This window comes from Carica papaya, chromosome 7, assembly GCF_054855325.1.
Source record: "Carica papaya isolate Zhongbai chromosome 7, ASM5485532v1, whole genome shotgun sequence".
NCBI classification, from domain to species: domain Eukaryota; kingdom Viridiplantae; phylum Streptophyta; class Magnoliopsida; order Brassicales; family Caricaceae; genus Carica; species Carica papaya.
In genome coordinates, this window is record NC_142315.1 from 23,422,385 (window position 1) to 23,435,872 (window position 13,488).

The 13,488-nt window shown below is 32.4% G+C and overlaps 1 long non-coding RNA gene across 1 annotated transcript; it reads right to left on the reverse strand.

Moving 5' to 3' along the window:
* Positions 1 to 291: 291 nt before the first annotated feature.
* On the reverse strand, positions 292 to 7,634 carry LOC110809222 (uncharacterized). Its single transcript, XR_002538763.2, has 4 exons — positions 5,844 to 7,634; positions 5,708 to 5,760; positions 5,177 to 5,311; positions 292 to 585 (listed from the first exon to the last, which is right to left on the reverse strand). It is a non-coding gene; the product is annotated as an uncharacterized LOC110809222 (long non-coding RNA).
* Positions 7,635 to 13,488: the final 5,854 nt, after the last annotated feature.

The following is a 13,488-nucleotide window of genomic DNA, read 5'->3' on the forward strand; positions in this document are numbered from 1 at the left end:
TCTTAACAAATTCTAGTTGTAGGATTTGATTCACAATCTCAATGTCATTTTTTCCTCGGAATCAGAGCATTGAAATACAAACTCTAGCTGGGCTAAATTCAATTGATAGTTCATTCTCACGCGAGAAATTTGGAAAGATAAGTAAACCAAGAAGCAGGATGAGAAGAATTGTTCTTCATTGATTCAAGAAAAAGCAAAAGCAAACTAGAATTAGAATGAATTAGGAACCGTTGTCAAGGAAATATCATAACGTATATGCTCATATACATATACGGCTGTTGAGTCCAACAGTTGATTAGAAACATAGCTGTTATTGTTCACAGATTAACATCCTCTTTCGTAATAGATAACAATTTGCTAACTAGGTTAGGAGACTATCAAATGAGAAAACTATGTAATTGCTTCATTTGATTGGCAATCTGTTGAGAGCTAATTGTACACAGATAAAATTGTCAAAAACAACCAATGAGTTCCCTTCCATTAAATTACGGCGGGAAAGAAGATACATATTGACATAAATGTATAATAGCATGGAGAGAGCATCTCAGCAGCTTAGATATTTCATATTCTCTGAAAAACCAACACCTGCAATCAAGACAGAAAAAGATCATCAGAGTTTCGTACTCTTGCTTTCAAAAAAAAATTCTCCAAACTAATTTAGTATTTCAAAGTAGTTAAACCATGGGAGCAAATGGAAAAATATATTCAGGATTCAGCATAAAAGGGAGAGGTTTTAAGTGATTGTTTTGAAATTTGATAGATCCACAATAATAGTTTCAATTCTCCGTATGCCTTCCCAACTTATTTTTTTAGTGAAAAGAAAGAAACAATTTAATTAAAGAGTGGTTGCAAGATACCACAACAAAAAGGTACAAATAGTAATTCATAATTAAGACACCTAAAAACATGTGAATGAGATACAAAATAGGACATGACTAAAAAAAAACAGCCTAAAAAGAGCTGAACACAGCGGATCATTATAAAACTTGTTACATGTTCCAAGACTACAAAATACAATTAACAACCAAGCCCCTCAAGCCAAAACAAAGAAGGGTGTCCCCATCACAAAATTATACCTCCATTTGTTGGGAAAAAAAAACCTGACAGCTTCTACAAGCTTCAAAACATATGTTGTCTTGTTTAACACATCTTCGAATACTTTAACTACACAGCTTATGGTGTATGCCTACTTAACTTAAGTGCATGAAAATAATAATAACATAAAAGATTCTTTTTTTAAAAAAAAAGAATTATTGAAGATCTGGAAGAATCTTAACGAACAAAAAAACTTATTTGGCCTCTTAAGCTCAACAAAGCTTTTTATATAATAAAATAATTTGCCTATATAATTTCTTTGTTTACCTAAAAATTGACATCAATATAACATTAGGGAAAGCCTCAAATCCAACATCTACCATAACCTGCAAATGATACACTACTATGCTATAATCTTCAAGCAAGCATGCATGAGAATGCTTGGATGATGGAGTACTTGAGCACTCTTCTAAGCATATTTTGAGGGCTATCAACGCTAATGCTCCCGACGTTGATTCCTTTCGAAATTTCTACTATGGAGATTTTATTTATTTATTCCATAGTTTTGAGAGGTATCGTTAGCGAGTACTAAATCTTGACAAAAATATATAGAAATCTATACTTGAATTTTTTCAAATAGTATATTGACCAATCCCCAAGAGCCATGCTTCCTAGATGAATAGTGAGTCTTATGGTGTGGAAATCAAAGGCCTCAATTTGTGAAATAAGTGAAAGAAAGTAAATTAAATGCCAAGTTTTTTCTTAATATGGATTCTCCAACAATCAAGTCAATAAACAAAGTATAGAGAAAGTGGAATGCTTGATAAAAAGATCTCAGGGAAGGTTAGGCTTGCCAAAGATCAACCTTCTTGTAAATTGAAGTATATTTATAAAGCATGAGTGAGAAAGCAAATGGTGAGACCAAAGAAACAAACCAGGAAGTACAAGCTATAAGCTACAATGTCCATCTAACATATTTGGGGAATTTTTGTTGACATCATAATATCCTAAAATTAGATGTCCAGGAGCAACAATTTGAGTTTTATGCCAACCTGCCGTTAATATAGAAAATAAGTGGAGATATGCTAGTCAATTTTAATCTCCTCAATAAGATCCTATTAAAGGATACTCCATTTGACATGAACCTTGGCGAGGTGATAGGCCAACCATTGGTAAGAAACTATATTGGCAAGAAAATATATTTGTGTGAGAGGGGCATGTAGTGTTCTCTCTAAAATGGCAAAGATTTCTAAAAATCCTATATTTGATACGTGTTTTGTTGATAACGAATCATTTAGTTAACTGAATAACTAAATAAAATAGATAGATTTTTCTCTTCGTCTTAAGTCAATAAATCTTCTCAATTGAAAAATCTCCTATATGGAGAATACATATTCCAGTTGACCAAGTATAATTCTAATTGTTTTGTTATGAAACAAAGATATTTATGAGATGGTTCGCCTTTATTCAGATATTCATGACTAAGAAGTATTGGATTCTCTTTCAAAAAGATCCTGAAAGGAGAATGAAGGCTGAAATGTCACCAAACATCTATTATTGAATTCACTTGACCTGATAGTGCCACTTTTGTTTTAAGAACGTCCAGTGACAAAGTTACAGAATGAGTAAGTCGTCTATCCCTAAAAGGAATTATGTAATGTGCTTTATCTGTCGGGTTACGAGGGACATTTTACCGAAGGTTTATATGTAGTATACTATGTTTGGCGCCTAATTTTCTTCTGTTTGGGCTTTTACCTTTAAAAAGAAATATTGTTGCCATTATGTTTTTCCTTTGCCTAACTTTCCCTTATTTACTAGGTACCTAAGTGTAAGGTGTGTCTATTGCAGCGAGGTTATCTTAGTGTTAAAGTTTCGTTATATGAAGATATGTTTTAATTTAGAGAAGAATATGATAAGCAAAAGTTTATCTTTAACTTGAATTTCCATACATTTTTAGTGCAGATGTTAATGGCATTTATAGTGTTTGATGGGGCATATATAGGTCATGATTTGGTGTGCTTATAGGATAATAGGAAAAGGTGAGAGAGATAGGAGAATTTTATTACATGGTTTCAATAGTAAAGATGTGGATTTACTTTTTAAGGATTAAATGTGTTGTTTTATCTTTTACATTGAGAAATTGCAAGGGAAGGTAAGTATGGGGGTCCAAAAGTCAAGGAAGGTAAGTATGCAAGTGCTAGGACGTGACCTTAACATGTACTTTACCAAAATCGTGAGACAATAAAAAGAATAAATTAAAACATATGAGAGAGAGATTAGGAAAGAGAAAGTTTAATAGAGAGGGATTGAGAGATAGAAAGATCAATAGTGAGAGAAAAAGACTGAAATTATGGAGAGAGATAAAGAATGTTGAGAAAGGATGAAGAACACTAAGATAGATGAGAGCAAAAGGTGTGAGAGATCACGAGAGAGAAAGAGGTTGGAGAAGGAATAACACCGCGATAGAGAAAGAGATTTAAAATTGGATAAGATTAATTGGAAATTCTTTTATTGATCTTGGTTTACAATGGAACATTGAAATATATAAATGGTGCATGCATTTTTCTTTCAAATCACCATTCTTCACCACAGGAGTTAGAGAGGTGAGAGAAGTAGACATTCAAAGGGAATGTTTCTTGTGCAGTTCGTTGAATGGAGAAAAAAGAGGAAGAGTCGGCTCAATTCACCGCATGAGGAAGAAACGATTCAATGGTTCAGAGACAGTTTGGTACCTAGGGTATTAGTGCTTTAAATACCTCCTCCATGATTGTGACATGCGTCCCTTCAGGTTTTTGCAGATATTGCCACATGACTCGTATTAATTTCAGGCGAGAGATTGTACTAAAAATGTTTAAAAACCCACGTGACTCATACGCTTCCTTGAGGATGGTTGCATTTTTCGTCCTCTGCTCCCCTGGGGATGAGAGTCTTTTTGGTTATGGCTGGAAGAGAGAGATGATCGTTTTCCACCAAATTTTTCTTTTTGATGTATGTCCTCCTAATCTATCGTGTTTCTCAAATTGGGAGCTAGCTATGCCACCTACTATCATTTGACCGCATCGAATCTTTGTAATATACCAAATCTTGCTTTATTTTGCAGCTGCATAATCATTGGTGTTCACACCTTAAAATGGACTTTCCATGAGGTTTCAGTATACTATTGTACCTCTGAACACTACCCTCTCTGAATTCTCTTACTTGGTGTAGCTTATATGTCTTTTATACCTCTATGACATTCTTAAAAGGACTATGTCAGCTGAATTGTTCAGTGCGCACTTCAACCTCTACTTTTGCTTTCCTTTTGTGATAAAAAGCTCCAAGTGGTTGGGATTCCCTCAAGGGAGGTGTCGCAAGATGCTTTTTATCAAACTATATTTTACGAGCTACTGGGGTATGACTTAAGCAGTTAACCTATTGATAAGAGGCAAATAGGATTGATGTTCAATATTGATCTTGAAAAAGCAAACAATATGATTGGAACTTCTTGGATTACATCACGAGAAGAATGGATTTCGACTTGAAATGAAGAGCATACCAATATGACATTAAAAAATAGAAGTGACAAAAGAATAGAAATCGACAATTTCTAGGTTGGTTTGTTTTGGAAGTAAGATTAGTTTTATGATATAAAATTGACAATTACACACCCATCAAGCGCTTCGCACATTCTATGTTAGTTCTTGTCAATGAATCTTCTTTTTTCTAGTAGAGAAAAGACAAAAGGACCTATTGTTTCCATTTCTTTTAATGTAATGATTGAAGTTAAGCTCCAATATCCAATAAAGCTTTAGAAATTGGCTTAAGGAGAGAAAAAAACTAAAGATATGGATAGTCAGTTTCGAAAAAATAAAATATTATTTCTAGTATGTATAAAAAATTTGTTTATTTATATCATAAATACTGATATTCTTGTGTATAAATACATCTGAAAAAAAAAAAATTATGCAGCAAATGCAACCGGCCGCATTTCTCTCTCTATATATTTTCTATATGTTCTCAGAAGTTATGTAAATAACTCTATAAACAAGGGATTATAAAAACTGTCCTCTTAAAGTCGGATAATCATTGCGAAATAACTACTTGTCCAAACTGAGAGTCAACAGTCAATGCAAATATTAAACCATAATTAGAAGTAAATTACCTTTGTCATGAAGCGACGGATGGCAACTCCCCAACTCGTTGAGTATTCCATGGATTAGCTTTAAGAATTTAATTTGTTGTCTCTAAACCAACTGAAGAAACAAAGGAGAATACCGGAAAAGGAGAATATTGATGCCTGGATTGAAAGAGGAAATTGATCTTAAAATCCTTCAAAAATCACATGCTTCATCTATATATATATATATAGTATATATGAAGGCACGCTTGTGTTATATATATAATATGTATATTGACAAATAAGAAGAAACTTAATATGATATGCGGTAGCTAGTACGCCCCGCCATTGATATATACTTGTGTTATATACACACACATGTAAACGCGGAAATGTTTTGAAATTTAACTCGTCCAATCGCTTTTTTAACATCCTAAATACTTTGACAGTCGATAGTAGTTCGTCAAGGCCGCCGATATATGACTGATACACACACACACACACACACACGTAACGGATATATTAATACATATATGTTACCCAGCTATAATGGATCCGCATACCCTAAAGTCTCACCTGAAGTATCTTCTGAAATTTCCAGCAACAGTCACAGTATATAGGACAAGAATCTAGCAGATGATCAAATAGCTAAATAAGTAGCTTTAGTTTATATAAACCTGTTTGATAAGTTTTCAACTCCAAGATACTTAACTGAGCTGATCGTTGCTCTACTTACGAATTCATCATCATCATCATCATCATCATCATCATCATCATCGCCATCTGCAAAATCATCAATGACAAAAACAAGAGAACTAAAAAAAAAAGATACAACAGACAAACACTCGTGTATATGTACATACATATACGTACATATACCGAAGGAACCCCTATGATACAGAGAGAAAATCGTTGCTTTTTACAGTAAAAATCACACTCATATGACAAAACCCAAATAGAAAACACAAATCTACATCCATCCAAACCTTTCTTTAACCATTAATTCTGCTTGTGAATTATCCAACTTGGGTTAAATCTGCAATTACAAAAAAAGAAAAAAAACAAGTCTTTTCAAAAAGATTTTCCTTGGTTCCATACAAGCAAAGTTGATCTTTGCCAGGATAGGGTTTTAAGATGTTTTTTTTTTTGTTTAAAAAAAACCATCATCAGTAACGGTACAAGCAAGTGGAATCTTGTTAGATTCAGGTGAAAAAACAAGTAGATGATAGCATGCGTATATATATATAAACATATAAAAAAGGGGTAACTGTACTATTGATGATGATAATAGCAAGAAGCTTGACTAAAAAGAAGCAAAGAAACAAATTAAACACAAATGATTTTTGAGTAGTGAGGACCAGACTATAAGCAAAAGATAGCTTAAACGTGATGGTCCCATGCTATTACACGCTGTTTTGGCGCTAAATCCGCACAGTAATCAGACCTATGTATTCACCTTTGACATAAAAGATAAAATTAATAAAATTATAAAACACCATCAAAAGACACGCTCGGATCAGTTATATTAACTCCATAAAATATAATAATTCGATGCATAAAATAATCAAAACTCCAACGACCCACATAAGAAAAATCAATTACAGTAAAACTACATATGCATCAGAGTTTGTCCACTTCTGATCTTTGCTTGCTTCTGTGATTTTCTTCTGGTTGGAAGAGAGGAGAAAGATGAGCAGTTAAATTGGAACAAAAACAGCCCAAGAACAGATCGGGGAAGAGATCAAATTCCAGGAGCTGGAAGGTGACAGAAAGAGAAGTGAGCACGCAAGTGCAGAAATATAACTTTATACAACTGTCTCTGTGTGCTCACTCTCTTCTGTCAATTTCTATGTCCCAGGAACAAGAAGATAAAGGAAGGGACAAAATTAAAATGACAAATCATACACTTAAAAAGATTAATTAGTGAAAACGAAAGAGGTTTTCCCGTAAATGGAAAGAACAAATTTTACCCACAAAAAAGTAAGACAAGATAAAACATAAAATCATGTCTTCTAAGTCAGATCTGAAAAACACCGTAACACCCATTTAGGGAAAAGTCACCAAAATCTACGATCCATATAACCCTTTTTGGGTAACAAACGAGATTTAGGGTTTTCCATATGACCGAAAAAAGATGTTAAAAAAGAAACCCCGAAAATCCCCCATGAAAATATAAAAACGAAAAGAGATCAAAAACCAAAAGAAAAAACCCAGAAATGAAAAGAGAAGAAAACCGTTCTCTCTTTCCTCATGCAAGAACATACAGGTGTCTGTAACAATCACCCAGCTGTCTCTCTGCACAGGACAGAACAAAACAAATCGAACAGTAGTGTTGCACCGATCAGAGGACCAACAACAAGCGGGTTACGGCAGCCAAAAAGACACACACAGAAGGTAACCGAGAGATAATGAAAAGAAAGCACAACAGTTGTATTTATCGAAGGAGAAAATATTTTAAAAACTCTTGTTTTTTTTTTTTTTTTTTTTTTTTTTGGGGTTTTGAAGGTTTTCTTATCGTGACTGTTTGGGTATTTTAGCGCCTGTTGAGGGCTTTTTGGGTACAGGAAAAACAGTATACGAAGCTTTTTCGAGAGAAGTGGGTGTGGGGAAAGGAATAGCATGTAGGGTTGAGATTTGCTTGGTTCAGATTTTTTAGGGTTACGTGTCACCATCAAGGTTCAGTGACTTCTGATTGATTCACAGCCGTTGATTTGACCGGTCGCTAACTCCATTCCCTGCCGAAGGATGTGTCGTGTGATGGGGCATGGCCCCGTGCGTCCGTTTAGCGGTCTTCTCGGAAATTGGGCTGATGGGACTGCGTCATCCAGGGAGACAAACGTTTTCTCTGCGCTGTCTACAGAAATACTAGCCTGCAAAACAGCCTATACTTTTTCTGATACAACCGCCCGTGCCCGCCAATTGCGTTAAAACTGAGGCAGGGCAAAAACGTAATAAAGAGCTACATAATAAATGGTTCGTTGACTTTTGACTACTCGCTTGGTGCGGTGTTCTATACCGTACAGGACGTCTCCACTCTCCACTGACAGTTTAAGTTCACAGTTTTCTGATTGGTTGCAATAAATGTTAAGAAATTAGCAATTTTGAAAATCAAAGTTCAGAGTAAAGAAATTCTACTTCAAAGATTTGCAATGCCTTAGTTTATTTAAGTTTTATTATGGTTTGGCTTGTTCATCTATTTGAAATCCGATAAGATCATATTGAAAATTGAAAATGTAAAGAAGGTCAAATCAAAAACTGAATTATTTAGCTTTTAGTTCATATAAGTTGGACCAAATTTTTTTTTTTTCGAGAAGGAATGAAGAAGTTAGATTTACTTTTAACTATTCCTATAATTTAATGTCATGATAATTTCTCATTATTGATGAATTTTTTTCACTTAATTTCTTTTTAGACTTCATAAAAAAGGCTTTCGTTTTTTTCGTTAAAATTGTATTAGGTCATAGTTAATTATTTATTTTTTTATAAATTAAAGATTATAATAAATTATTTAAAATTGAGTTTAACTTAATCATAAAGTCTCATCAATACATTAGAAAATTAAATCATCAGTCTTACTAAATCAAATATTATATATTGACCACTATAAGTTTATAATACACTAACAAAATAACAAGTTTTATATCATCAGTAAGTTTAAATTTGTGATACCTATAACCTGATTTGCTTGACATGAGGAGCACTCTCTCTTGTGTTATATCTTTTGTTAAAACCCTTTTTCCAACCGTCCTTATGTTGATTTTGTTAAAATACTTGTAGGATTGAGTTGATTGAATGACTATTAGTTAGAGATAGGGGCCCCATTCAAGGATTGGATACATGGGTTGGTTTTACCATCCTATAATAGAGCAAGCAAACTTCCATCATTCATATATCACACCAATCTCTAACTCTTGTGATAAACGCATAAGGTATATAGCAGGTGTACCATTTTGGGTTTTTAAGTAAAATATAAAGGGTTTAACTGTTAGGGCACTATATTGTTAGTGGTCATATTTAATTAATTAAGAGTTTTGTCACCTATTAGGGCACTATATTGTTAGTGGTTATGTTGGTGATTTATTCTTTACAAAATAAAATTTGAAAAATAAACCATGAAACTCATATTAAATCATTAAAATAGAAAAATGAATTGAAAGCGTATATAAATCTATCATGATGGAAGAGAATCACGCATCTTGCAGTTAATATTCTAAATTAGCAAGCCCCTAAAATTTTCTCTCTCTTTATTTCTGATAATGAAATATCATAATAGAATGAACTGATTGCCTACTTGTAATTTGAGGACCATAATTATATTTATAGATAAACTACTTATTAACTTTTATTATTTATAATTTGACCCATCACAAAATTAGAAATAAAAAATCTAGTCTCTACACATAAATAATTCATACTTTAATTTGATACATTAAAATCTAAAATACTTTTAACCTTATCGAATTACTTTAAACAGACTTAATTAATTTGATATCCTTTTATGTATAATAATTTACATATAATCTCACATAGTAAATTAAAATCCAACAGGTTATACTTAATTAACTTGTATAAAAGTGTAACTTTTTAGCCAAAACCAACTTTTTAGCCAAAACCAACAGGTTATAATAAAATCCAACTTTTTGTTACTAGGTTAGTGTCTTCCACCTCACTGAGGATTATTTTCCAGATTTAATTTTTTTTTACTTTATTAGTGCATATGTTGATGACCAATTCCACCTTCCATGTATCTATAGTGACTCTTTCAAATTTATTGATAGATTTAATTTCGCTTTGTGCCACTCAAGTTACAAGTTATACTTAAAAAAGCCACACTTTTTGCATCATGGATTAGCTAGCTAAGGCCATGATATGCAAGAAAAGCTATTGAGGTCTTATCTACACGGTCATTTAATTAGTGCGACTTACAAGGAACAAGATGACTTTTAGAAACAAAGTAATGATATCAGTGGAATTTAGTGACTTTGTTCAGATACGGCAAGTGTAATAAGTCTTGTCTTATCTTTACAAAAAGAGTTTTGGAGATATTCCATCAACCAAATATTGATATTGGCAGCAGATGTTTGTGGTATATGGTATAGGAGTAATACAGCTCGATCGACGATATGGATTTCCCCATCACTATAGAAGCTTAAGTTCAATGTTGTCACTTTAGTTCGAGCGAACTAACTTAGTAGATAATGTCAAAGCTTTGAAGGATGGGAGAAGATTTTGTGTATGATTTCGATAAGCATACGAATGATGGACTCTAATAAGGTGGAGATTATGACAATTAGAGAGTTGTAGAGATTATATCATGATTTTACACCAGAGTGGGAGTTAATAATGGAGAGTGACTCTTAGGTTGTTATAACTTAAGTGAAAAATGAAATGAACTGTATAGAACTTGTCGTTAATAGTAACTCTTCCATTACCACATCTTAGGTAAAAAAACATTTGATGCTGTAGTGAATTAATCATACAAATAGGAGAGGAACTTAACCCTAGATGTGCTAACTAGAATAAGTATTGGCACGAGTCCACATTTTATGGCATGGGTCAAGTTTTGAGGGATGTTTAGGTTATAAATGGTGTTGAGGTTAAAGCATTACGGTCAAATAAAAAGTGGAATATATTTTTTGCTTTTAAATTAAAATAACTTGATTGGGAGAATAAATACAAAAAATATCTAGGTTGAGTTTTTGCAAGGAGAATAAAACATATTATTATTGCAATGGATTGGGTTACAAGGAAAAGAAAAAAGGACAAATGCTTTGATTCATTTATGTATAATCACTTCATTTTTTTTTTATCTTTTGCACTTTAGTTTCCAATTCAATTTTAATATAGATGCTACATAGATGCAACAAAGATTTTCATATGTAATAGAGAGTTTTAACTATTTGAATGCATTTTTTTTTTTTTTGCAAGTTTTCTATTTACTTGTGTAGGGTGTAGGGTGATGGTTAAAGAAGTTTTCAAGGTAGTTGACTTACAAGCCATCCTTTGATTTCACGCAAGAAATCAGGCGCTTAGATATGGACTGTCATTTGGGAAAGATCAACACTTTTTTTTAGATGATTTATGTTTGATGATCCTATTAATTCTTTTTGAAGTCAAAAAGTTCTTGGTTGTGTTTAAATATGTGGTTCAGTGTTTTGGTTCAATGTGGCAGGATTTATTAAAAATAAGAAGAGGTTTTATCTTATGTATAGTAGAGTCAATGAGATTGATAAAGTATTTTTTATGTCTTTTACCAACACCATTAACATAATAGGTATGTTTTTACTGGTTGAAGTAGTTGTACACTGAATGACTAAGTGAATAGCACATGTGTCTAAGGAATTCTCATGAGTTTATTGTGATTTTCCTTTTCACAAATAGAAGAAATTGAAATACTTACACCAAATTCAAAAACTATATATATATATAACATGATGCCGTTTTTATGAGATATTGGGAAATACCTCAAGAGCAGCTTAAATTATATAGAGAGATTTGGCTTGGTAAAAGGACCTCCCTGCTGATTACTAGTGACTTAATGTTGAGGGTGTTTCTAAATGCTGTCGCTCATATGTATAGAGTATTTGTCTGGCTTGTAGAATTAAGGCATTGGTTTCTTTTGATGATTTATATGAACTACATCTATTTTATAAAATTGTATCCTACTTTTCAAAAAATGAAAAGATGACAACCAACAAAAGCTACCATAGCCCTAAACTCACATAATTGAACAATGTCCATAAACCATTTGGCCTATTGAATAATGATTAATAAACAGTTAATAATGTATAATGAACTTGTGTAAAGCTTAATTTGATTTTTTTTTTTTGCATGCAGGATAAAGATAAGTTTTATTAATAATTAGAATAGCTTATAAAACATCGACATCGAATACAGTTAATTAACCACAAATCACAGAAAGTATCATATTAGCTCTTTGTGAATACAAGCATCATAATGTGATTTAAAGTAAGGGTAGCAATAAAAAAAAATCAAGAAAGCTTATGTTAAAGAGGAAAATGATGAATTCATATTTATCCTTGGATTTTCAAAGTTAGTGTTTCCACTATAAATACATTGAACAATTTATGAAAGTTAAGGCTAAACTTACTAGATAGATGAAAGAATATTTATCTAGTACGATACAGACATGTTATGTCTCACTTATGAGAAGTAAAACAGTTGTGTTAAAGATAAGAAGTCTAAAATCTTGCCCCATAGTTAGATTAGTTGTACATCACCTAGCCATACGTCCTTCTAAAAGTTAACCCTTGCCCTATCATTTATTACCACTGAGAAACAACGTTATCTCCCTTGATGCATCAAACGGACACACTACTTTACTTCTCCAAAATTCATAAGGCATATGAAAACACTCTTATTTTTCTACGTAGATACATGATGATAGATTATGTTGATGGAGATTAAGAGACACCTTCAACAAGCATGTTTTGGTAGGGATACTCTTTTTTCTCTTTTTTTTTTTTCTTTTTAAAGTGATGGGAAACACCTACCAAATTTATGATATATAGCATGTTCAAAGAATGAGGTCATTTAGAGGTGTTTAATGAATTTTTTCTTCATCCTTATCTTCGAAAATCTTCGTTGTATATCTATTGTATTTCTAGATTATCGAATTGTGATTTTCACTTTTGGATACTATGGTAGCTAATAGTATTATTGCATAGTCATTTTAATTTATCATATTCCACATTAGTTCAAATCTCTGCTATGTCGTGGTTTCTCACACCTTTGTTGTGCCTTTACAATGCTTTTGTGTACTTATTGGCAAGCCATGTCTCATTTCCTTTCTTCTCTTAGTGTGAATGATATATGTGACATATTCTTTTCTTTTTATTTTGTACTATTACTCTATGGTGTGGGTGTGCTTCTCTATTAGGCCACTTTGTTGTACTTCATGGTGAATCCTCATTATTTCAGGTGCTCTTCTTGAGCTTTTAGAATTTAGATATGGTGGTTGTATATTTTTTATTAATTAAAATTATTTCTTAAAGAAAATCTATTAATAAAAATATTATAAATAAATTTGAGAATGCTTCGTTAGTCTCACTTCTTTTGTCATTAAGCAATTATTTTAACTCGAAATCCTTACTCTCCTCTCAATGATGCATGTCATGATAACAAAAATGAATTATATTTATCAAGGCAAAGCTTGTGCAACATACGATCCCCTGCCCACTTCATAAATACATATTGTTTGCTTTTTATTATATTTTTTTAGGCTTGGGATAACAAATACTCGGACCTAAGCATTTGATTAAGGCTAACCTTTTTCTTGTACTATTTTTTTCATTTACAGATATTGATGAATATTATTTGCTTAATTAGGTCGAAGT